We start from the raw sequence: 25,870 nt of genomic DNA, 5'->3' as shown, positions 1-25,870 counted from the left end.
AGGGTGAGTTGTTCCTGCTTCGATCACACGCAGAAAGCAGGGGTGGATCTGGAGGAGGGCAGGGGGCCAGAGAAGCACTGCCCAGGGAAGGACTGTTGTCACCGTAATCTGGCTTCATTCGGTGCCAGTATTTTGTGCCACTTTCCAGGGGATGATATTTAGCTTTTCAGGGTCTGAAATTCAGTTGGTAGGGCATCCAGCCACGTTTGGGCTCTGGGGGCCTGACTCCCTTTGGCCGAATCCACGTATATATAAACCTGAAATGCCTATTTGTTAGTTAACCAGTAGATCTATTATTATCATGACCAAATAGTTGTGTTGCTGATCAACACATTCTTGTCCTACTTGCAAAATCTTTGTGGGAAGCCTGAACCCAACAGGAAGGTTACTTGGTGAGCACAGAGTTAGCACAAGGGGAATCACTTGATGACTTTGATGGCTAATGTCCCCCAGGTAGGATGAATAGCAGGAATCCGGTTGAACCAGGCTATCGTGGTCCATGGGCCAGGGTGCTCACTGCCCTCCTCTGTGCTCGAGGCACCAAGTCAGTGTCTGTGTCTCTGACTCTCCTTCATGCTTCATTTACCAGCCCAGTCACAACCTGATAGACACACTCTTCCTTTAGGTGTGTTAACGAAGACACTTCAAGTCATAGTCACCTTTTACTGGCCTGGGAATCTTGCTGTCTGTCTCTTTACCATAACTGCCTACCTCTGATACAATTCTTTCTTTGCTTATGTTATAATTCAGCTTCCAGAGGCAGGTTTTTTTCCCTTATCTCCCATGTCTTAGGGACTCCACATTTTGGGTCATGTCTACTGCCTATGGCATGTCTACCAGATGGGAATGCCTGGTCTCTAGGACGAGTTCTTGCTGAGTGCAACCCTTCCTCTTAATTTCAGGCTTCCAAGCAGAGGGACTGGTAGTTATCTCTCGAGAGATGTTTCTCTAAATTGTGTCTGTCCTCTGGACCTCATATCAAAGGTTATTGCTTTTTTTTTTTTTTTTTAGGAAGATTAGCACTGAGCTAACATCTGAGCCCATCTTCCTCTACTTTATATGTGGGACACCTGCCACAGCGTGGCGTGCCAAGCGGTGCATAGGTCTGCACCCGGCATCCGAACCTGGGAAACTTGGGCCGCCAAAACTGAACGTGCGAACTTAACCACTGCACCACCGGGCCAGGCCCCAAAGGTTATTCCTTCTTACTGGTCACATCTTGGACCTAACTAGGTCCACCTCTAAAATGGAAAACTCTAAAAGCCCACACACTGACCATAAACTCCCACCCTTCCGGCTCTCACTCCTTTCCTTCTTCAACCTTAATCCTCAAACTTGGAGGAACTTGGAAATACCTTAATCCCTCTATCTGCCCCCTCCTGGCCGCATTGCCCCTTCTATCTGATTCCCAGCCTGATGGACTGTCACTTTAACCACTCTCTTACTAGGCAGCTCGGGGCTCACACCCTATTGTTCTGTACCAGCCCCGTCCTCCCACGGAGCCAAACCAGCTCTGGCCTTCTTTGCTTCCACACACGGGCAGCAGAGTATTGCTGAAGGAACAACAATCATGAAGCAGCTTGGAGCCACTTCAATTTTATAATCTTCAATTTTAACTGTACTCATCTTTCAACAATTCGTTTACCTGATGATGCTCGGCTCCCCTCGTATTTAGCAGTTAGAAAATTTCACCCTTCTCCTCTAGGCCTCTAACTCACCCCCAACTCTGCCTCCCTCAGTCGTTCTCGCATACCTATTGCGTAGATAAAACACAAGCTGTCCCATAGACACTCCCTTACCTCCCACACTTCCCAATACAAACATTTATACGCTGCCTCATACGTCCTTACCTCTTTCCTCCTCTCCCAGAGGAGCAGCTGGCTCTCCCTCCAGCATTTCAAGGCTAATCCTTCCACCTGGGCTCTGATTAGTTTGCATCTTTTTAAAATCATCCATTTTCTTTCTTTTCTTTTTTTTTTTTGTAGTAGTAACATTAATTTATAACATTCTATAAATTTCAGGTGTACATCATTATATTTCAGTTTCTGGGTAAATTACATCACGTTTACCACTCAAAGACTAATTACAATCCATCACCAGACATATTTGCCTAATCACCCCTTTTGCCCTCCTCCTCCACCCTTCCCCTCTGGTAAGCACCAATCCAATCTCTGTTGCTATGTGTTTGTTTGTTGTTGTTTTTATCTTCTATTTATGAGTGAGATCATGCAGTATTTGACTTTCTCCCTCTGACTTATTTCACTTAGCATAATACCCTTAAGGTCCATCCATGTTGTCACAAATGGCAAGATTTCATTCTTTTTTATGGCTGAGTAGTATTCCACTGAGTATCTATACCACATCTTCTTTATCCAATCGCCCCTTGATGAGCACCTAAGTTGCTTCTAAGTCTTTTTTTTCCCTTAAAGATTGGCACCTGAGCTAACAACTGTTGCCAATCTTCTTTTTTTCTTTCTGCTTTTTTTCCCCAAATCCCCCCAGGACATAGTTGTATATTTTAGTTGTGGATCTTTCTAGTTCTGACACGTGGGACACTGCCTCAGCATGGCCTGACGAGTGGTGCCATGTCTGCACCCAGGATCCGAACCAGTGAAACCCTGGGCCGCTGCTGCAGAGTGCACGAACTTAACTACTTGGCCATGGGGCTGGTCCCATCCAAGTCTTGGCTATTGTGAATAATGATGCAATGAACATAGGGGTGCCTGTATCTTTACACATTCGTGTTTCCATGTTCTTTGGATAAATACCCAGCAGTGGAATAGCTGGATTGTATGGTAGTTCTATTCTTAATTTTCTGAGGAATCTCCATATCATTTTCCATAGTTGCTGCAACAGTTTGCATTCCCACAAGCAGTGTACAAGGGTTCCTTTCTCCCCACATCCTCTCCAACACTTGTTATTTCTTGTCATGTTAATTATAGCCATTCTGATGGGTGTGAGGTAATATCTCATTATAGTTTTGATTTGCATTTCCCTGCTAATTAGTGATGTTGAACATCTTTTCATGTGCCTGTTGGCCATCTGTATATCTTTGGAGAAATGTCTGTTCAGATCTTTTGCCCATTTTTTAATTGGATTGTTAGGTTTTTGTTGTTGATATTTATGAGTTCTTTATATATTTTGGATATTAACCCCTTATGTTTTCTTTCTAACCACGGCAACGTTTCTCTGATAGCCTCTTCTTCCCAGCTTAAAAACATGCTCAAATCTCTTTTATCTTAAAAAAATAAAACCAAAGCCCTTCATTAATTCTACATTTTCCTCTCCATATGAACCCTCCATCTTTCCATTCATGGAAAGCTCCTTGGTAGTCTACACTCATTATCTCTGTGTCTTCATCCTCCATTCATCCTCCAACTTACTACCATCTGCCTCCTGCCCTTAGCATTCCATTGAAACTATTTTGGAAAATGTTATCAGTGGCCTTATTGGAAAATTCACTGAACTCTTATTTGATCTCAATATAGCAGTTGCCACGGTTCACCACACTTTCATTAGTGGGCTTCTGTCCTCATTTTGGCTGCCCAGCAAAGAACCCTCTTCTGCTGAATGATTTCTCCACTCCATGAATCTTAGGGGAGGCAGACAATACATCTCTCCATGGAAGCTAAAGTAGGGACATTACCAGCCTCCTTTGCAGATAGGGCACTGCCTGTGACCTAGGCTTGCCTATCCTGACGCATCTGCTCCAGACGTTGAATCCATAGCTAGTGATGCAGAGAATCAGAGACGGCAGACTTCTCTCTCACCGTGGGGAACGTGGCTGCAGCATTCAGTTTCTTCTCCTTCTGGCGGTGCCGGTAGTCCAGTCTGCAGAGACCGCAGCTCTGCTGGCCTCACCACCCGATTCTGTGGTGCTTTGTGATTCTGACTGCACAGCCTCGAGGCCTTCCAGGTGGTTCAACAAGCTACTCAGCAGCCTTAATTCTTTTCCTCTTATGTTTAAATCAACCAGAGCTGGTTTCTGACGTTTGGAACTAAGAACTCTGACTGAAACCACTTCGTTTTTGAAATAACACATCTGATTGATGAATTCTCCACTCCCATTTCACTCTTCTTCCCGTCAGCAACCATTCCGATGTATGAACACATATCGTCGAACTTGAAAGTGTTTTTATATAATGTGTGGTGTTTTTGTGTTCATGTTTTTTAACTCACATGAATGGTGTTTTGCCAGGGAACTTTTTCTTTTTTAACTTTTAAAAAACTCTGGCTAAGTTTTAAAAATCTGTGTCATTGTATATCTAGGATGTTGTATTCAACTGCTAGATTGTGGTGTTTCCACTTCAGGTCCAGGGTTTAAAAGTCCCCTCCACCACACGAACATCGCGGTGAACGTCTTTGGAGGCACAGCTTCACGATCACCTGTGTGAGAATATCTCTGGTACAATTCACCAGGAGTGGGATGGCTGGGACATAGGGAACGTACTTACTAAATTTGATTAAGTACGCCATAATATTTCCCAGAATGGTCACAGCAGTCACCTACGGTAGGGGAGGAAAAAGTTTTCCCAGTTGGGTCTGAAAAGTAAATTGACAAAGTCAGATCAACGAGAGAAAAGCATACACACTTTATTGAATTTTTACATGTACGTGGAACCTTCACACAAGAACGAAGACCCAAAGAGGTGACCAGAGCAGGAAACTTTTATACCTTTTAGACAAAGAAACAATAAATTTGGGAAGAATTGACAAGATAAAGGGGCTTGGGCTACAGGTAGTAAGAAGTGAAGAATTAACTAGGAAGATAAGGGTTTGGGGCTGGCCAGGTGGCACAGCGGTTCAGTGCGCACGTTCCGCTTTGGCAGCCTGGGGTTCGCCGGTTTGGATCCCGGGTGCAGACATGGCACCGCTTGGCATGCCATGCTGTGGTAGGCGTCCCACGTATAAAGTAGAGGAAGATGGGCATGGATGTTAGCTCAGGGCCAGTCTTCCTCAGCAAAAAAGAGGGAGGATTGGCAGTAGTCAGCTCAGGGCTAATCTTCCTAAAAAAAAAGATAAGGGTTAGTTTGTCAAGGTTTGTTTGTACATATTTCTCAGCCTCCAATTCCCTGTCTCTGGTGAAAGGAACACCTTCCTTCCTCCTGGTACAGGGAAGGCAGCTCTCACAGGGGAGCTTTATGACCCGTTTTGGGGAAAAAGAGCTGGGGGGATAGTGGTCAGAGCGACTTCACTGCTTTTGCTGTTTTCTCAAATTCTTTCAGGTTGACATATTCAATATGCCAAGGTGCCATATTTTGGGGTAGTGTGTCCTGAATCCCATCACTAGCAACAGTGTTCTCACTCCTCATATCCTTGCCAATACTTATTATCCATCATTCTAATTCTTTTTTTTGTGAGGAAGATTAGCCCTGAGCTAACTGCTGCCAATCCTCTTCTTTTTGCTGAGGAAGACTGGCCCTGAGCTAACATCCGTGCCCATCTTCCTCAGCTTTATATGTGGGACACCCACCACAGCATGGCGTGCCAAGTGGTGCCGTGTCTACACCCGGGATCCGAACCGGCAAACCCTGGGCTGCAGAAGCAGAACGTGTACACTTAACTGCCGCGCCACCAGGCCGGCCCCTAATCATCATGCTAATTCTTAATGACCTGATGGATGTGGTCACATTTTTATAGCTGCCATAGAAAACATAAAACAGCTTGATTCTTTTTTTTTTAATATGAGTATACATCTACAAAACTGCCCTCTGGAATACAGAGGCTGGAGGTGTGTGCCTCGAAGAGGAGGGGTGGGAGCAGTGCAAGTGGCCTGAGGCAGATTCCCTGACAGCAGAGGCTTCAACAGCAGACATCTTGAAGGCAGCCAGGGCAGAACATGAAGGTGAAGATAGATACCACCAGGGTTCCTGAAAATAACTAGGAGACTTCGCAAGGAGATGGCTGACATTGTGAATGTGACCTGATTTAATGTGATTTGATTTAATTCTGGGTTGGGTGGGCTGGGGAACATGTAATTACTTTCTGCCCCCCTCCCCCTTAGACTGTATAGCCTGAAGACTATATTTTATACCTGACTATATTTCTAGCTCCTAGAACATTTCCCGACCTAGAGTAAGTACTCATTAAATCTTTGTTAAACGAAGAACTGCATTCTCTAGACTCATTCTCTTCTATTCACAAAATGAAGAGTTTTATCCTATATTGAAATGACATTTATTTTTCCTTTTACCTCAAAGTCCCAGCTAGCACTTAATTCTGAACTTTACTTCTCTACCAACCTTGGCCAAGAAGTGTTCGACATTCGATGTCTTGGTTCCGATACAACCTCCACACCTTGGGCGTGATCTTCTACATCTGGCTTCACAGCACTTCATAATGTGCCTCTGCAATATTTGGGCTTTAGGACACGTCCTTGAGTCACAAGGCCCCTGAGCTCGGTGAGCGGTTCCTTTAGTGCCTTTCCTGGATAACATTTCCTCTACCCCTAATCAGCCCTTAGTTCAAATGCCACCTCTACACGGACAACTTCTTCAACCCCCCAGGAAGAATGAGTCGCCTCCTTTTTGACTTACACAGCACTTCACTGTTACTCCAATAGCCTTACCTTGAGAGTTATAATTTCTCTCTTAGCATGTTTCTTCTGCATTGAAGGGAGGCCATCTAACCAGTGGGTTTATCTGAGTCCTCAGTGACTAACAGTCCCTGGCACATAGTAGGTGATTATATTAGGGTTTTCCGGAGAAACAGAACCAATAAAATAGATAGATAGATAGATTTATTTCAAAGAATTGGCTCACATGATTGTGGGAGCTGGCAAGTCTGAAACTTGTAGGCTGGCAAATTCAGGCAACAGCTGGTGGTGGTATGGTGACAGTCTTGAGTCTGAAGCCCACAGGGCAGGCCAGCATGGTGGAAACTCAAGCAGAGTTTCTCTGTTGCAGTCTTGAGGCAGAATTGCTTCTTCTCATCAGTTGATAAGATGAGGCTTTATCAAGCCAATCTGCTTTACTTAAAGTCAACTCACTACAGATGTTAATCATATTCGCCAAAGCCTTCCCAGCAACATCTAGACTAGTCTTTGACCAAACAATTGGCCACCATAACCTCACCAAGTTGACACATAAAGTCAACCATCACAGTGCTTAATAAATGTTTGTTGCATAAATAAATGAACGGATGTCTAATAAGTATTCCAGAAATTCAGAGGAGAGAGCAATGGGCTTTGGCATAGATTTCCAACCTTACGATGTTCTTGACAAGTAATAGAATAGTCATATCTTATTCATTAAGCAGGTAGCCATCAAAACCCCAAAAAAGACAGAGAGGAAGAGAGAGGGATCGAGAGAGAGAGGATATATGCATTTGTGAACCAGACAAATCTAGATACGTGAATGCATGCAGTATATCCATCCAATTACCTTGACTTTAGAGGGGGGCAGAATGGCATTAGTAACCTTTGAAGAAAATTAATTATCTTACCATTAATTGCTGTGGCACCAACAAACACACTTTAAGAGGCAAGCAAGAATGCTTTGAAGTGGTTCTTTGTACAGGCTGAAGAGGATAAATTCAAGAGTGACATTTCCAGGCTTTGACTAAGTTGTGAAGCCAGCAGAAGGCAGAAAGGCACCGGACTAAGGGCCAGTGTCAGGGGTTAAAGTGACGGGAACAGGCATTGTCTGTACAGAGCCTCTCTTTACAAAGTGGTGTTTCCCATGCTGGACTCTTTCCTTCAAGTGGCTCAGGAGGCAAGAGTGGAAAGTTTCTGGGCTTTTTCAGAAAAAATGTTTCCTTGTTTCTAAAAGGGGCATAGTGATAAGGACAATTATTAGTTTGAGCCAAATGAAATTGCTAATATTCAACCATTTTTGGTTTACAGAAATGGCAGTTTCATATGATTTGGCCAAATAGGTTGGATGTTATGTGAGGAGTAAAGGGGAGGTAGGTACGTGGTAGGTGATCGGTAACTGCTGGCTATCATCTTTATCATCAGTTTTAGGGTGGGGCTTGGGCTGGAGGCTGAGTGGACCCTGGCCTAGAGGAGCCAAAGGTCGCCCTGAGGCTTTGAACTCAGCCCCTGAGGCCAGCGGGTGGCAGTGACGTCAGCCCCAGCTCTGGGCTCCGGTGGGTGGAGGTGCCTCATTAGCAAGACCTTGGGGTTGTTCCCCAACAAATATCCTGGTTCAGTACACTGAGTAAAAAGAATCCCGGGGTTGAAAAGCCTAGAAGAACAAGGCTAAATGCAACCAGGTCGATGAAAGTCCTTCTTCGTTCAGTAGCCCTCCCTAATTTGAAGCCGCCAAAGCAGAAGCAAAACTGACTGATTTTTTCCTATGATACCCTATCTGCACGCATAGACGGAGGAACTAAAGAGATCGCAGTTATCAAAAGTTAGACAGTAGGAGGAAAAAATGAGAAGCAAAGGGTGGGGAAATATTTAAACCATTTAATCAGCTTCTCAACTAGTCACATCGAAATGAAAATATCACTAACCGAGAAAATGGCTGAACATCTCATTTAATTCTCACAACATCCCTGCTGGTGTTACCATCCCTGCTTTACAGAGGGACAAACTGAAGAGAGGAGAGATTAGGCAATTTTTCTAAAATGATCTCAAATAAAATCAAATGCTAGTTCCCATCAGTTGTTAAGAATGCTGTGCAGGGTGTAGACAGCTGGCTTTCAGTACATTTCTTCCTTTGATTTCAAAAGTTCTCTTGTAATAAACAAAGTGACTGCTTGGGGCAGCCTTACAAAAGCACGTTCTATTTCACATTGTCATAGGCTCGGCTTCTCCAGGATGTGTAATGATGCGGGATCGGTGAGCCGAGGAGTCGAAAGAAAGATTTCTTAGACTCTCAAGATCTGGCAGTAGTGCTCTTTTATTTAGAAAATAGTGTGGAATAGCATGGGGACAGGACCCATGGGCAGTCAGAGTTTCTGCTGCCGCCGCTTCTGCTGCCCCCGCTGGCATGGGGACAGAGCCCATGGGCAGGCAGAGCCGCTGCTGCTGCCCCCGCTGGCATGGGGACAGGATCCATGGGCAGGCAGAGCTGGTGCGTGGGGACAGGACCCACGGGCAGTCAGAGCTCCTGCTGCTGCCCCGAGTTGAGGGTTAGGGCTAAATTTAAGGCATAGGTATGTGATTCATCTCTTTACAAGACAAAGGAAAGAACATGAAAAAAAGTTAAAATGGTATCAGTGCGGGTGGGGTCTGGTCATTGGGTGATCCCATGACTTTTAGACAAGAATCAAATCGGATTAAGTAAAGGTTAGAAAGGTTAGACACCACCACCCTAAACCAGTTACATGAGATTGCCAGACAGCAACCAATTTAAGTTCTTGCCTCTGGCATTGACCAAGAGCCTCTAGAGATAAGACCATCCCCCCCTCTTCCTGGCACAGAGAGGGAGGCATCTTCACAGATAGAGGGTTCCCTTAGAAATGTAAATGTTTCCCAACAAAGGGGCAAACAAATTCCACTCCTTGGAGCCTGCATCTCATCTGTAGTTTTAAAACTAACCAGCCTAAAAATCCTCATCATAAGCCATTTTAAAATTAAGCAGCCTAAAAATCCTCATCATGTAAGAGCTACTTTTCTGATTGATTTTCTTACTGTAGTTGCCAACTGCTTCTTCTGGTCTTAGGCTTATTATTTTTAAGATTACTGAAGTTATGATCACATTCCCTAAAAAGTCCAATTTGACAAGGTTGCAAAATGGGCGGAAAAACTCTTCTATACTAAAAGAGTTAGAATTTAATAATCATGTAGTGGTGTTAATAAATGCAAGCTGTTGGCCCATCCATTTTTCCATCCAGGAAGGAAATAATAGAAGTGCCTACTAGTTTGAACTAGGTTTTTATCAAGATAAATTTGAAAGGAAAACAAGGTTTTCCTCTTCTTTTTATTTTTTTTTTGAGGAAGATTAGCTCTGAGCTAACTGCTGCCAATCCTTCTCTTTTTGTTGAGGAAGCCTGGCCCTGAGCTAACATCCACGCCCATCTTCCTCTACTTTATATGTGGGACGCCTACCACAGCATGGTGTGCCAAGCAGTGCCATGTCCGCACCCGGGGTCAAATCCAGTGAACCCTACACCTCCGAATCGGAACATGCACACTTAACCGCTGCGCCACCAAGCCGGCCCCTCCTCCTCTTTTTAAAAACAGCATCTTTTTCTCCTTGTAGCCCCCATGCTCTCTCGTTGTGGAGACTTTGGAAATTACAGGCAAGTATAAAGAAGAAATAACAATTCCAAATGCCTCCTCCGTGAGAGGCCCACTTGGAACCTTATAGTGTAAGTCTCCCGCCAGCCTGGAAAAGAGGTTTTCTCAGGTGAAAAGAATCCTGCTGCAAAAGAATTAGATCAGTGAGGTGAAGGTGCAAAGTTCAAGGGACAAAGGTGAATTGGCTGGGAGCTCTTTTTGTGCTCTCTCTCCTGCTCTGATGTAATCGGTTCTTAGTAACAGAGGGCGGTGTGAACTTTGAGATGGCTCCGAACACTTTCAGAATCTCATAGACATAAACTTTCCCCCAGAGTTACCACATTAATTACCGCTATCAGCCCAATGTCAACTTCATCCAGTCTTTTCACAATTAGGCATTCTCCTGATTGTTACAGTAAAGATCCTGGAATTTGGAATCTAAGGGGATTTTACTGGATAATTTTGATTTAAGTGCAACTGATTTTCGTGAATGCTTCTACTGGTGCAAACATTTCGGGAAAGGGAAAAGCAAATGAAAGACGCCTCTATAATGAAGAGAGGGCCGTGAGACCAGAGGATGGTGCGGCTGTGCTCATGCTCCTCTCTCTGCAGTGGGTTAAGCCAGAAGCTGGAGGAGCTTATGGGTTGAGAGGCTTTAGGGTCACGAGGCCCTGGTGCTGGAGGGCCTGGCGGCAGATGACAGCTCAGAGCGGGGGCGGAGGTCAGCCTGCGCTGGCGCTGAGGCTCGATTTGGGAGATAGCACATTAGGATTGACTTTGGAAGTCTCCCCAAAAATGTAATTAGCAGTGGCAACGGGGAAGTTCCTCCAAGTGACAGAAAAGGCAGGGGCTGTCCACAAGTGGAACACAGAGGAGACGGAGGACCAAGAGGCAGCAGATTTCTGCATGTGTGACTTTCTTTGGAGAAGTCCCAGAAAATCAGGGAGGATTTTGCAGTTAAGGTTAGAGATCCTGCCTGAGTAAAAAGCACGAAATCAATAACCAGCTTTTTCCTATTCCTTAGGAATTTTATTTGGCTGCTAATACGGAGACCTGAAATGACAGAGGCTCAAACGATGTAGGCTAGTGTCATCCATGTCCCGGGTCTATCCTGACATTCTGCTCCACATCTGTAACAAGGCACACGGGTTTTTCGTGGGTTTAAGATGGCTGTTGCAGCTCCTACTATCACATCCGCTTGAGCCTGGAAGATGGAGGAAGTGTGTATTCGTTTGCTAGGGCTGCCATAACAGAGTGCCACAGACTAGGTGGCTTGTGCCACAGAAATTGTCTCGCAGTTCTGGAGGCTGCAAGTCAGAGATCAGGGTGTTGGCAGGGTTGGTGCTTTCCAAGGCCTCCTCTCCCCTTGGTTATAGATGGCTGCCTTCTCTCTGTGTCCCCACATGCTCTTCCCTCTTTGTCCCTCTTTGTGTTCTAATCTCCTCTACTTATAAAGACATTAGTCCTATTGGATTAGGACTTCTCCCCTAATAACTCTCATTTTAACTTAATTACCTCATTAAAGGCCCTATGTCCAAATATAGTCACATTCTAGAAATTAAGACTTTAATATATGAATTTTGAAGGGGCGGGGGCCACGATTCAGCCCATAGCAAAGGGGAGAAGGCAAAAAGATATGTCTCAGCAGATCAGCCTTCTTTAATGGGCTTTCCCTGAAGCCCCAGTCCACAATCACTCACATCTCTCTGGTCGTCCTTTGAGACCAGGTGGGAAATGAATTTTTTATGGTGTGAAACATTGCTGGACTTACTAAACTGGGTTTTGTTTGGTAAAGAAGAATGGGGAAAGGGACGTGTGAATGATCCAGCCAGACGAGGGTATTGAAGTTAGTTTGATGAGTGTGGCTCTATAACCTATGACTTACGTCTGTAAAGAATGTACGTTTTTGACTATGGATATCTAGTCACCAGGATTTTACATTGGCGCCTTGTTGGATGACATGGAGTTGGTGGCTAGCCATCCACCATAGCCATGAGCATCTCTTTGGGGTGAAACATATATGGCTGCCTTTGAGAAGGTGCTAGGCTTAGGCTGGGGAGAAGAGCAGCAAGGAAAAAGCAAGGGAGAGAAAAGAGAGAGGAAGTGTGGGAGGAGGGAATAGGACGAGGAAAAGATAGACCGTGAAAACAAGTGCAGGGATGAGGAATAAGCAGGTTCGCTTTCCAGACACTGCTGTGTCCACCTCCAGTGAGATGGAGGGAGAGGAGGGCCAGTGAGGGGGATGTCCTGGATAAAGTTCTCCAGCAGGATGGATGGATCACCCAGACTAGCAGTCACCCCAAACCAAACCTGAGAGGAAACTGAGGCAAACAGAAGCGCATGAAGGCAAGAGAAGACAGAGGTGGAATCCAGAGAGAGAGAGAGTTTCTGAACAAGTGCTGAGGCAGTGTGGGGCCAGGCCCCAAGGGCACCAGCTGGAAGCAGTCCTGAAAACCTGGCAGGCTTGCTGTGGAAAGCTCTTTGTCTTCGGAGAAGAGGAAATTCTCCACTTGGTACTAACCTCTGCTCATCTACAAGCTCCCTGAGTTCTGAGTCACCGATTTCCCATGCTGCTAAAGCGGGAAATGATGCTAAGGATGCCATCTTTAGCATCATAAACGTTGGGCTAATTCTGCTCATCTCCAACAAGACCACTGCCCGTGACTCCTGTGCCTCCTGTCCTGTGCACGCATTAGTCACTGAAGTTTTTATTGGAAGATATTATTTGATGTCTTGTGCAAATGCTGCAGTGCCCTTCCATCAGCTGAGGCAGGCAGAGCTCCCTAGACTGGGAAGGAGGGATGGTGTGACCATGGTAATGAGATGGCTGGCTGAGCACTGAGCTAAGCATCCTCCTGTAGAATGGCAGGAAGAAGTCGTTCCTTACTCTTGTCCCTGATGAGTCATAGCTGATTTACATAATCCCCTCGTTCTTCATTAAAAGCTGAGGTCTCCCACTGGGGAGGAAAGTAAGGACAATGGTCAAGGCGGGAAGCGGTTGCTCTTCCGCCAACACCATTTACGTTCCTGGTTTTATGCTTCTAATTAAGCTGTTAGTCTCTGTTGGGGACATGTATAAACTGGTTAAATTTTTAAATGCTAGCCAAATTTTGAAGGCTGTGATATCCTGGCTAATAAACTAGATTTTTTAGCAACATAATATTGAACAGCAGACTCAACCCTTTAAACTTGTTTTAGAATATGTGTACCTCCTCCTAAGGCTCATACTTGGAAGTAGAAAAGACTCCTTTGGATGTTTGTTTAAAAATTCTTAAGAGTAGAATTTTTGACTTATTTTCTTCACATCTCTGGTGCTTGTGGCAAATAGTACAGATGTAGTAAGTATTGAACAAATGAATGCTGTTTAAAAATTACTCAAATGAACACTCATACATTGCTGGTGGGAATACAAATTTACCTCCACTTTGTAAAGAAAAACAAGGCTTGTCTATTGTTTCCCCACCTATCATCAAACCATTAAAAACATGAAAATAATTATATGAGTGTCCAGCTAATGGAAAAAAATAGCTTCATTCATGTAAACATAGCTAATCCAGGTAGTTCAGACTTTATAAATATTAAATATTTAACAATAAAATAAAAAATTGGAGAGAGATGCAAGTTTTCAAGGCATGCAACAAAATATCTAGGCATAAACTAAACAAAAAATGTGCAAGATGCATATGAGGAAAACGTTAAAAAATCCATAAGATATAAAAGAAGATTTGAACAAATAGCATACAATATTCTTGGACATATAATATTCTTGGGTAGGAAGATAGCATCATAAATATCTTAATTCTCCCTGAGGTAGTTTATAAATTTAATTCAGTCCTAACAAAAAGTTTCAACAAGTTTACTTTGTTGAAAATGTTTTAATTTTGAAAACTTGATCCTAAATCATATATAAAAAATAGCTAGGAAAGCCTGAAAATAAAAGCACTGATAGAGGATAGCAATACTGGATATTAAACGTATTATAAAGCCTCATAATACCGGCGTCTGGAAAATGTAAAGTTGGCTCCATACTTCACATCTTCTCCCAGGATAAATTCCAAGTGGATCAAAGATTTAAACATGAAAAATAAAACTATAAAAGTTTCAAAAGGAGGGGCTGGGCCGGTGGGTAGCGGTTAAGTGCTCATGTTCTGCTTCGGCGGCCCAGGGTTCACTGGTTTGGATCCTGGATGTGGACGGACATGGCACAGCTTGGCAAGCCATGCTGTGGTAGGTGTCCCACATAGAAAGTGGAGGAAGATGGGCACAGATGTTAGCTCAGGGCCAGTCTTCCTCAGCAAAAAGAGGAGGATTGGCAGCAGACGTTAGCTCAGGGCTAATCTTCCTCAAAAAAAAAAAAAAAAATTTAAATGTTCTGTGAAAAAGATGGGAGAACTTGTCCTCGTAGGTATCAAGTTTTATTTTGAAGCCATAAAATTAAGAAAGTATGATACTGGCACAAGGCTAGATGATTTGATCAATAGAATGGAGAGCAAGACATAGATGCATTGGCATGAAAATATGACATGTGACAGAGTTAGTATTACGGATCATTGGACTGTTCCATAAAGGATGTTGAAATGATTCATTACATATGTGGGAAAAACTAGATCCTCACACCAGAAGCAGCTATATGATAGATGAAATAAAGACTTAATTGTTAAACACAAAACTTCAGAAAATTTAGAGGTTAATATGGGAGAATATGTTTATGTGCTCAGAATAGGAAAGGATTTCTTAGATGAGATATAGTAAGCATAAAAACTTGGAAAAGACTGAACATTTAGAATATTACAACTAAAACTTTTGGATAAAAAAGACCCCAAATATAAATGAAAAGATAAGTGAAAAACAGGACAAAGATATTTGCAACTCACACACAACTGAGAAAGTGAGAGTAGCCAGAATATGTGTTGGACTGCTACAAACCAACTTAAAAAGGAAGAGAAATCCCATAGAAATATGGGCAAGGCATGTGAATAGAACATTCCTGAAAGAGGAAGCAAGAGAGGCAAATACATCTATGAAAAGAGGCCCAGCCTCGCTTGAAAACAAGGAAGTACAAATTAAAAACACTAAGTGATACCATTTCACAGGCAACATTTTTAAAAAGGCAAAATTAGATAAAATTTTCAAAGTTGGTAACCTGCATTGCAAGATTTAGTAGTCTCCAATAGGGCTTGTGCAAATGTAAAGTTGTCTGACCACTTTTGAGAGTGATTTGGCAATGTCTAGCGAAGTTGAAGATGTTTGTACCCTTCGACACAAAAGAATCCATTTCTCGGTACAAATCATGGGAAAACTCTCCTTTCTGTGCTCAAGAGGACGTGTGCAACAAAGCACATTAAAGTCTTGCTTGTAATAGCAAAAACCTGGAAACAGTCTATATACTCATCAACAGGAGAATGGATAAATCATAATGCATTCATATGGAAGACCACTGAAAAGTAGTGAAATGAATGGCCCCATCGCTACATGTATCCACATAGACAAATCTCGAAACAATGTTATGAAAAGTCATGTACATGTGGCACATGATAGCATTTATATAAAGTTTATAACTTACAAAATAATACTAAATATTGTTCATGGATACATAAATGTAAGAAAAGAATAAAAACCTGCATGAGAAGTATAAAGGTCAAGTTCATGCTAATAGTTACACTTTTAGTGGGTGCACATAAGAGGCCTCAACAATATCTGTAATATTCCCTTTCTTAACAATATCTGAAGCAAATACGATGTAAGTAAAGATTTGATAAATCTAGGAGTTGGATCCATAGGTATCTGTCACATTATTCCTCATATATTTTCTTTATGTTTGGAAACCTCATAACAGATAAGTAAATTTTTAAAACTTTGTAAAGTGTCTTCCTTTTAATCCACTCTCACCAGAAATGATCATTCTTTCTCCTTTCCCCGTTTGGGAGCCTCTGAAGCATAAGATACTGCTTGAATAACAACTGTGTCATCAGAGGAAGTCTTCTTGTCAAATGGGCTCCGTACATTGTTAGCTTTGATTGTATTAAATCACGTTAGTGAATCTATAAAACATCAAATTTAGACCTTTTAAAAAATTTTTCTCTGATGCAGCCTCTAGGGACACTTCATTTAAAATAACACTAGGGAAAACAAACATTACGTTGATCGCTTTGGGTTTTGCAAAAATAACAGAGGGCTCAAATGACTTTTAAACTGTGGCACTATTGATCGATTTTGTTCCTTCCTAAGTTAACAGCTATTCTGTCCTGTAAGCAAACTGTTCAACTCCGGCTGCCCTTAGGTAAAAAAAGCCAACTCCAGCTGCAACCTAGATGGACTGAATCAGAATCTCTGAGTTGCGATCAATTTAGGCTTTTAGAAAAAATCTCCATACAAACTCCTTCCTCTTCCCATTCCTCCTCTTCCTCCTCATGGAGCTGAAGAAATAAAAGTTGATAATGCACCAGAAGCTCATTGTGTAGCTTTCCTACCCCTCCAGGTCACCACTATCCTGATTTTCTTTTTGAACTTAGGAGATCTTTCTAGGCCTTTTGACTTTAAAGTTTGACTGGCAGTTCTTATCGTCCTCTTTGCCACACCAAGCACACCTCTTAACGCTCCCAACTAAAGAGCAACAGCATAGTGACTTCCTTCTGAACATTGTCCATGGACAAATGATAACTGTAATCAGGAGCTGTTGCTTCTACTAAAATTTGCTTACAAACTGATTTGCTACATGCAAATTATCCCCAGGCTAGACTTATTATTTTATCCTTCATAGCTATTTTTGCCCCATGAACATGAAATTGAATAAATGCATTTTTAAAGTAAATAAAGCCTATGGAGAATTGTAAACATAGTTTGGAGTTACCCAACTCAAGGTGAATCTCTAAAGAAATGAGCTTCCCATGTGGCTTATGGAAACCAAGGAGGTGTGGTCACCATGGAAGTGTTACACATCCTGGTTGCTTAAGGTTGTTTGAGATCCTTTGCTGCATGAACCTGCATAACTGATATGAGTAATCAAGTTCTAGGAGTAATTGCTATGTGAATTAAGGAAGATACGATTCTGTGTGAAATTAACTGCAAGTGAGACATTGACACTTTAAAAGAAGATAATTAAGATGAAAAGCAAAGGTTTGTAAACAACATGAATGATTGAAAGAAAATAGGGAACTTCTTTTTAAAAGGATGATGGGAAAGATATCTATGATATTGTAGCAAGCTGTTCCCCGGAGGTTTAGTGTGTTCAAGTAATGATTAACGATGAGAGGGAAGGGGATCAGAGTATGACTCCCCAGAATATGCCAAAGTGGCATATTTATTTTGAGCTGAAGATAGTTGAGAATCAACAGATTCAGAAGAAGCCTTCTTGGAGTTTCCCTTATCTGACTAAAAGCAGAAACTTCTGAGAAACAAGGATTGCCATAAATACCCTGTCCCAGGGGAGTTTTCTTGCCATGAAGAAAATGTAAAGTGAAACCAAGATGGACCTATATAAGCAAACATTACTAAAATAACCCTTGTCTTCAATTAGTTTCCCCATATATTTACCTTCTCACAATTTGCCATTCCTAGAAGCTAAAAACCCCTTTCCTTTGTCTTGTCACTTCTCCACAAACGTATTGCCCTTTGTTAAAATGGTATATAGCCTCTGGGTCTGATGGCCTCTTTGGGGTTTTCATTTCATTTCTGTAAGGCTCCCCATATGCATACACAATAACTCTTTGTCTCCTGTTAGTCTTTCTTTCATCAGTCTAATTTGCAGGGCCCCATTGAATGAACCTAAGAGGGTAGAGGAAAAAGTTTTTTCCTCTCCTACAAGAGCAAAGACTAAAGAATTATGTTTTCAAATGAACCACAGGAGCTAAATTTAGTAAAGAAACTTTTTTTCTGAAAAAAAAAGAAAGCAAACGTGAGTGGGAAAATATTTCTGTGAAGATTTGACCACTCTGTTGCGTGATGAACAGAGCAGGCAAGAACATCCTCCTCTTCTTTTTTTTTTTTTTTGAGGAAGATTAGCCCTGAGCTAACTACTGCCAGTCCTCCTCTTTTTGCTGAGGAAGACTGGCCCTGAGCTAACATCCGTGCCCATCTTCCTCTACTTTATATGTGGGATGCCTGCCACAGCATGGTGTGCCAAGCGGTGCCATGTCTGCACCTGGGATCAAAACTGGCGAACCCTGGGCCGCTGAGAAGCAGAACGTGCGAACTTAACCACTGTGCCACTGGGCTGGCCCCATCCTCCTCTTCTTTTAAAGAAAACTGGAAAAAAAATAGCTGTTTGTTTTTATTATTTTTTTTAACAGTCGGCGGTAGGCTTGGTTTTCTGTCATGACCTAGAAAAAATATTTGAAGTCTGTGGCAGAATACTGCCCCAAACCCCCAAGTTGTCAAAATCATTGGCAGAATCTATGTTGAAGAGCTTCTTTGGCAGTCGAGAATTCATCCTGTAAGCATAAGTCATCACTCAGGCCATCTTGACTGAGTAGAAGCCAGTAAGGCAAAAAAATTTAAAAAGTACACAGTGGCATCCTGGCTCACAGCATGGCTTCTCTGAAACTGTTTTGGGGTCTCCCAGGATTTTCTAAAATCAGCCGTGGGTGCCTTTTGATTTTTTTCCAAAATGAATAATCTTTAAGATTATTAAATAAAATTAAAGGCAAAATCTGAAGGGTGTTATATTGAAGAGGAATTATTAAAAGTGTGTGTGGGGCAAGGATAACCTTATGAGAAATGGTGTATTACCTCCTAAAACAAACACTTTGACTAACATTCATTGAGCATTTATTGAATATCCACTGTATGCCACAAAGCTCTAGAAGAGGTGAACACTCATTTGGGCATCTCTTAACCACTAGTATGTGACAAAACTGGTCTTGAGACTCATAAGCACCCTGACCTGTGAGCCAAGACTAGAATCCTAGCTCGTGTTCCTGTGGGATATTTTCCCAGTGTTTCCTGACAAACATTTCTCGTCTATGCCAGTCAGCAATGCTTCTCTATTTCTGTCTCATCAGTTTGTGTGCTCCACGGGCAGGAACACTTTCCAGGTTACATTTACAGGTTCCCCAGAGCAATGTTTGTCAATGTGCCTTTTATAAAGGTTTACATTCTTGAAAAAAAACATTATAATGTGAATGTTTAGGAAATAATTAAGAATCTACGCATGTATTTAACTACTTACAAGGATATGAGTCACAGTGTTGCTTAAAAATAGGGAAGAACTGTGAATAAATGACATGTCTAATATTTGAGGATTGGTTAAATAAATATAGTAAATCAAAGCAAAGGAATACTATGCAGCTGTTTAAAATGATGTTAAAGAGAATATCTTGATGTAGGAAAGCTGTTCATGATTTATAATATTGTGAAATGAAAATAGATTATAAAAATGCATGCTTTATATCATCCTTATTTTATAAATTGATATGCATGAATATTGTTCATAGAAAAAAGGTCTCGAATGATAAATTCCAATAAAATTTAAACTTTACTCTGAAGAACTCTAAAGCAATGAGAGATGCTTCAGGACTCAACTCGGGGGTCATCTGAGGGCCAAACCCTTGGGCTTGCAGACCGCCCCCCCCCCTCATTTTTTATTGGTTTTACATGTTGATATCCTACAGAAGATTCATTTGAAGAAAAGGTTTTGCAAATTTGAAAAATTTGCTAATCACTGATATATACTGTGAGATTAAGTAATAGTTATAAAACATTGCTAGATGTTTTCCTCTATTTTTTATTTAATCACTCAACTCCAACTGACCTATTAGGAGGAAGTCCAGTTACTTGAGGGGTAATTTTCTTTTCTTCTTTTTACTTAACTGCTTTTTCAGATTTTTCTGTAATGTATCGTACTGTTTTTGTAATAAGAAAAAATTGGTTTTAATTTTTAAAAGCTGATGAGAGTAGGGCAGTGTTTAATCCATTCAACAGTGACATTTAAAGACATTAAACCAGCGAAGTGCCAAGTGAAAGGAGTCTGAGGCGAGTTCTCATTGCCGAGCTGAGCACAGCAGTTGGTTTGTGTCCGTGGGTTTACTTGTTTCCATAGCAGCAACCGAGGGCATCTGAGAACAGGTGGGTTGACTTGTCTGTCGAATATGCGCTCTTCTTATCTTGTAATTAATTTCTTGCCCAATTTGGCTGTATGGGACCAATGGCAGGGAGAATTTGAACCAAAGTAGAGAGTACACAAAGAACAACATAATCAAAGCAAAAATATGAAAAACTTTGTTTACAAATCCCTCTGCAAATGATGATATATTATACTCCTGAATTTGTCCAGGTGAAAAGAGTAACAAAATGTTATGGATATTTCTGAAGTTCCCAGAATAGATGGTCCTATTGCATCTTGTTCTTTATTCGTTTGTGTAAATAAGAAATGATCTGCTCACATCTAATGAGTCTTATGCTGCTAAAATTTAAATGACTCCTCAACGCTTTGAGTAATTTAGTAAAACACTGGTTCACACTCAGCTTTTATGGGCAATAATGAGAGAAATAAACATGTGGAATTGGGTAAAGTAAATCTATTTAACTTTAAAATGTTTCTCTTTTGACTTCCTGCCATTAGTGCTATATCTGCAGGGCAACTAACAGTTTTTTCCTTCATTCATTCAACAATCATTAACCAGGAGCTTCCTAAAGGCAAGATGAAATGTTGTTGAGTGCTAACAACAGAGTAAGCATGGTACTCATTGTGCTTATAAATTCAAAGCAGGTCACAGGGAATTTGACTCTGACCGAGCTTCATAAATGAATGCTTAGCCAATTTAGGACTTTTCTGAGTAAAAGTGAATTATGAACACAACTTCATTTAGTAAAGGGTGTGAAACAATGTCAGCTTTTTTTGGGACAACTTCTCCATAATTTACCTTTCCTTTCTTCCTTCTCTGAGAAAGCTGTCTTCTTTTCCTCTGTCCAAACCTAATCCCTGTGCTTGTGGTCTCTCAACGGTAACCAGTTCAATCACTTTTCATTTATATCCACCACACTTTCCTGACTACATGCTATGTATTACCTGCTATGGCTGGCAGTGGGGTTCAAAGATAAAGACAAAGCCCCTTTAATATGGAGTTCTCAAATAGTTCACAAAATAGTTTGATAAGTGCGGTGACAAAGGTAAATAGGAGGGAGAGTTGATGTGGACAAAGGGATGTCCTAGGGAGAAAATGGGCTGCTGTACATCAGGTTCATACCTGAATGGTACAGAACACTTCAAATTAGCACGCCTAAATCAGAACTCATCTCTTCCTTCCCAAATCTGTCCTCCTGTGTTTCCTTTCTGGGGAGCCATCATCTATTGTCACCTCCATCCACCTCCATCTGAGACAGAAACTTGGGTACCAGCCTCAATTCCCTTTCTCCCTTCCCCCTAACCTTTTTAAGAAGCTGGAGCCAGCCTGTTGGGATCACCACACGTGAGGGTGGCCCTGGAATAGGTAGGTCTCGGGCCCATTCAAAGCAGGAGGGATGTTTTCCTGTGACAACATAGCTAGGTGGGAAAATAGACTGTGCCAGGTGAAGTCGAGTTTGCAGTTAGGAAAACAGGATTGAGCACAGAGGCCGAAGCCCTAGGCAGAGAAAAAAACTGCAAACAAGGATCAAGGTTGGTAGCTGGGAGGTTTGAAACCAACATAGTCTAAGTGAACATCAGTTTGAGAAGAGTGGATCAGAAGCGAGATTATTAATGGTGAGTGGGGAACCGCGACTTTCCTTTAAGTAGCAGTGGTAAACTGTACGACTGGAGATACGGTGGCATAAATGGCATCTTCACATCCTTGGTTGTGGGATTTAAAAAAAAGCTCTCTGGATCAGTAATTGGTTTATGAACACGAAAAGTTTGTTGGAGTTGAGAATCACTAGAAAAAAGGTATAAGCAGAATTTAAATATTTTATGTAAATAAACACAGAAGCATACATTGATTTCTCAAACTTTGGATATAGGTCGAAGACCTTCCCTTTGAGTTTGGGTCTGCTCTTGGAATTCCCATCCTCTTTCTTGCTTGAACCATACCCTTGATTTCCACCATCACAGAAAGTTCTATTGGACAGCACTGGCTCTCATTCATACACCAAAATGCCATGCAAAGGCCCTACTGCTTCTCTTTCTAGCCTCACCTTCTGTCAGTCCCTCATGCTCACTCCAGGCTGACGTCATACTAATAGCACCACTTATAGATCAAAACACAACAGCTGCTTCATATGTCACTGCCTTCGTACGTGCTATTCCCTCTGTGGAATGCCCTGTCTGTTGAAGGGGGCCTGGTGAATTCCTTCTCAATCTTTTATGATCCAACACAGTTGACAGCTCTCCTGTCTTCCCTGATTCTCCTAAACATAGGGAGTTGCTTTGTTCTCTTTGTTCCAGCAGCACAGTGTCCATGGTCTACAAAAGTACTTACCACGTTCTCTCTTCTCTGTAGACTGAGTTCATGGGGGCAGGAACCACATATTACCCAGCTTCATATTGCTAACAGCAAACCCAGGTCCTGGCACATAGTAAGTTGTTGATCAAGGTTTATTGAATAAATACTGTCTTACAATAGCTTTTTAGGTGTGTGTATATCTTGTGCAAAACTAAGCTCCATCTAATGTGACAACCAAGATGCTCCCTTGGTAATACCATGACTGAGTGGACAGGAGTGCTGTGACTGTGGGCCCCGGGAGGGGCAGCCAGGGGCAGTTGATCCTTGCATTTATCATATGTTTTTTGGTTTCCTCTATGGTTACTGCACAATGCTATAACATTTGGCTCTAGTCTGAATGCTGTCATGTGCAGGAAGACATTTCCCACCCGTAATAATGATTTGACTGGCAGAAATGGATTTCCCATTCATGTGTATAGGTAAATCAGTTATTTGAAAACCTGGCTACACATTAGAGTCATCTGTAGAACTGAAGCGTTTTTAATGCCTGGACCCCACTTCAGACCAAATAAATCAGCATCTCTGAAGTGGAGCCAGGCATCAATTTTTTTTTAATTAAAGATTGGCCCTGAGCTAACATCTGTTGCCAATCTTCCTCTTTTTTTTTTCTTCTCCCCAAAGACCCCCAGCACAGTTGTATATTCTAGTTGCAGGTCCTTCTAGTTGTGCTATGTGGGACGCCACCTCAGTATGGCCTGATGAGTGGTGCTAGGTCCACGCCCAGTATCTGAACCAGCAAAACCCTGGGCCACTGAACTGGGAACTCGTGAACCTAACCACTTGGCCCCGGGGCGGCCCCCTCGATATTTTTAATGAGCTTCCCAGGTGATTCTTTTCATGGTCAAGGTGGCAAAGTACTGACTTATATCTTGTCTGCATCTTGTCATTATCCAGCTCAGATGTGAGTTTTTCTTAGTCACTTGCATCTGGAACATGATGGCAGAACATATTAAGTGGCTCTTATGGCCAGCGAAGCTCAGCTGCTTCACCAGCTGTATTTGTTGCATGGCTAGTGGCAGTCAGAGAAATGACAAAGGTCGGCATCTGTATGTTGTTATCTCTGGTGAAAGATGAGTCAAGTTCAAGTGCGAGCAGAGTTCCAATCAATCAAATTGACTTTTGATGATACTTAGGTGTCCCTGCTACTTTGAGGGAAAGCAGAAGCGGTGGAGATGTGGTCCTTGCTCCCAAGGGAGGAGGGTGAAGGGGAGAGGATGAACAGTGACAAAGCTCTTCCTGTGTTCTAGGCATGACGCTAGACACTTTCTATATGTCATCACATGTAATCTTCGTGACAACCTGGCAAATTAGATGTGACTATCATCACTTTACACAAAAGAAGACCGATTCACTTAATTCCCTCTTCCACAAAAATGGGAATATTGTTTTTACCTCCATTCTTGAAGACTAAATGAGTTACTACATATTAAGCCATGAGCATTACTGGGACATACTCAGCACTCGGTAAATGTTAGCAATTATTGTTATTGCCTGAGGTCTCAAAACAAGCAAGCAGCAAGAAAAATATGATTAAAGCCCAAGGCCATGTGATTCCAGGACCCTTGTGCTTTCTTCTCTGCCTTGCAACTCAGGTGATGATTTAAGAAGAACGCATGAAACTGCAATATGAAGTTGCAATAGATGCAACACATAAAGGAGTGTCGAAGGAAAGTAGAGTCAAGAGCAAGAGCTGCACATGCATACTCAGTGAGGGAAGATGTTGAGTATGGGGCACAGGGTGTAGAAATGGAGAATCTGGATGATGACCCGGATGCAGCCACTAAGGGTGTGGCGGTGGGAGATGGAGCAGTTGGCAAAATTTGTGTACTGACCAGTTACACAACCAATGCATTTCCTGGGGAATATAGCCCACTGTCTTTGACAGCTATTCTGCCAATGTTACGGTAGATGGAAAACCAGTGAATCTGGGCTTATGGATACAGCCGGACAAGAAGATGAGGACAGATCATGCCTCCTATCCTATCCGCAAATAGGTGTATTCTTAATTTGCCTTTCTCTTCTGAGTCTTGCCTAACTCGAAAATGCCCGTGCAAAGTGGTGTCTGGAAGTGCAACATCATCCAGAGTCCCAACCCTCCCACCATCCTAGTGGGATCTAAACTTGAGCTTAGGGATGATAAAGACATGACTGAGAAACTGAAGAAGAAGCTGGCTCCCATCACCCAGCCACAGGGTTCATCCCTGGCTGACGAGGTCTGTGCTATAGAATACCTGGAATGCTCAGCTCTCACACAGCAGGGGCTCCAGATGGTGTCTGATGAAACTATTCCAGCGGATCTCTGCCCACCTCCTTCAAGAAGAGGAACAGAAAATGCCTGCTGCTGTAAATGTCCCAGCCCCTCATTCCTCGCCCTGACCTCCTTGGAACCTTTGCATACTTTGCTCAACAACAGCGGTGCCTTTGAACTCAATGCCAACTTTTTGTTACAGATTAGTTTTTCCATAAAACCGTTTTGGATCAATCAGTGATTTTAAGGTTTTGTTTGTTTAAAGTGTAAGAGTTCAAACTTTCACATTCTGTTAAAATTTAGCCCTAAAATGAAAAAAGAAAGTCTAGATTCAAGTCCTGCCCTCATCGTGTACTAGCAAACTTCTTTTAGGCTAATGACATCTGTAGTGGCCTCAATTTCTTTATTTTGAATAAAATAATAACAATAAGTACCTAGTTCATGGTTTTCTTTTTTGCAAAAATTAAATGTGATCATTTATGTGAAAGGCTTGTGCTAATTAAGCAATTCATTTTTAGTTAGGCAGAAGAAAGAATTTGGGGTTAGGACTTAAAGAAGCACAGGTTCTAGTGTGGGCTCTGCCACTACCTAGCTATGTCGCTGGGCAAATCCCCTGATATCCTTGCTTTCAGTTCACCCCTTGTTAAATAAAGCAGATAATTGGGAAGCAATGTGGTAGGCATTCAGTAAATGTTAGTGAAACTGGCAGACAGCCATTGATGAGTAAGTCGCTAGGAACTAAAGTTTTTTCCTTTTTGCAATTACTGACTATAGCTTTTAGCTGTTCACACACCCACTGTTAACTGTGCTGCTTAGGCAACATACTATCTGACTCCCGCTAGGTTCCTACAGATATCTCCCCAGAGCCTCGGTCACTATGGTAATGGGTGTTGGAGCTGTTTTTCAGGAATTAGAATCCCTTGTCCACTTTAGGCCACTTGAGACCACTAACTCATCAACTGGGCCCACAGATGTCTGATAAGCAACGTTTTGACGTTAAGAGGCTAAAACTCCACCCTCAGATCATGCTAACGCTGCCAT

The 25,870-nt window shown here is 42.2% G+C and overlaps 1 pseudogene; it reads left to right on the top strand.

Annotated features, from left to right (window-relative positions):
* Window positions 1–24,095: 24,095 nt before the first annotated feature.
* On the top strand, window positions 24,096–24,928 carry LOC100062572 (ras-related C3 botulinum toxin substrate 1 pseudogene; annotated as a pseudogene).
* The last annotated feature ends 942 nt before the right edge of the window (window positions 24,929–25,870 follow it).

The sequence above is a fragment of the Equus caballus genome, chromosome 23 (genome assembly GCF_041296265.1).
Source record: "Equus caballus isolate H_3958 breed thoroughbred chromosome 23, TB-T2T, whole genome shotgun sequence".
In the NCBI taxonomy this organism is placed as follows: Eukaryota; Metazoa; Chordata; class Mammalia; order Perissodactyla; family Equidae; genus Equus; species Equus caballus.
The sequence above is the reverse complement of the archived record's forward strand: the minus strand, read 5'-3'. Positions and strand labels throughout refer to the sequence as shown.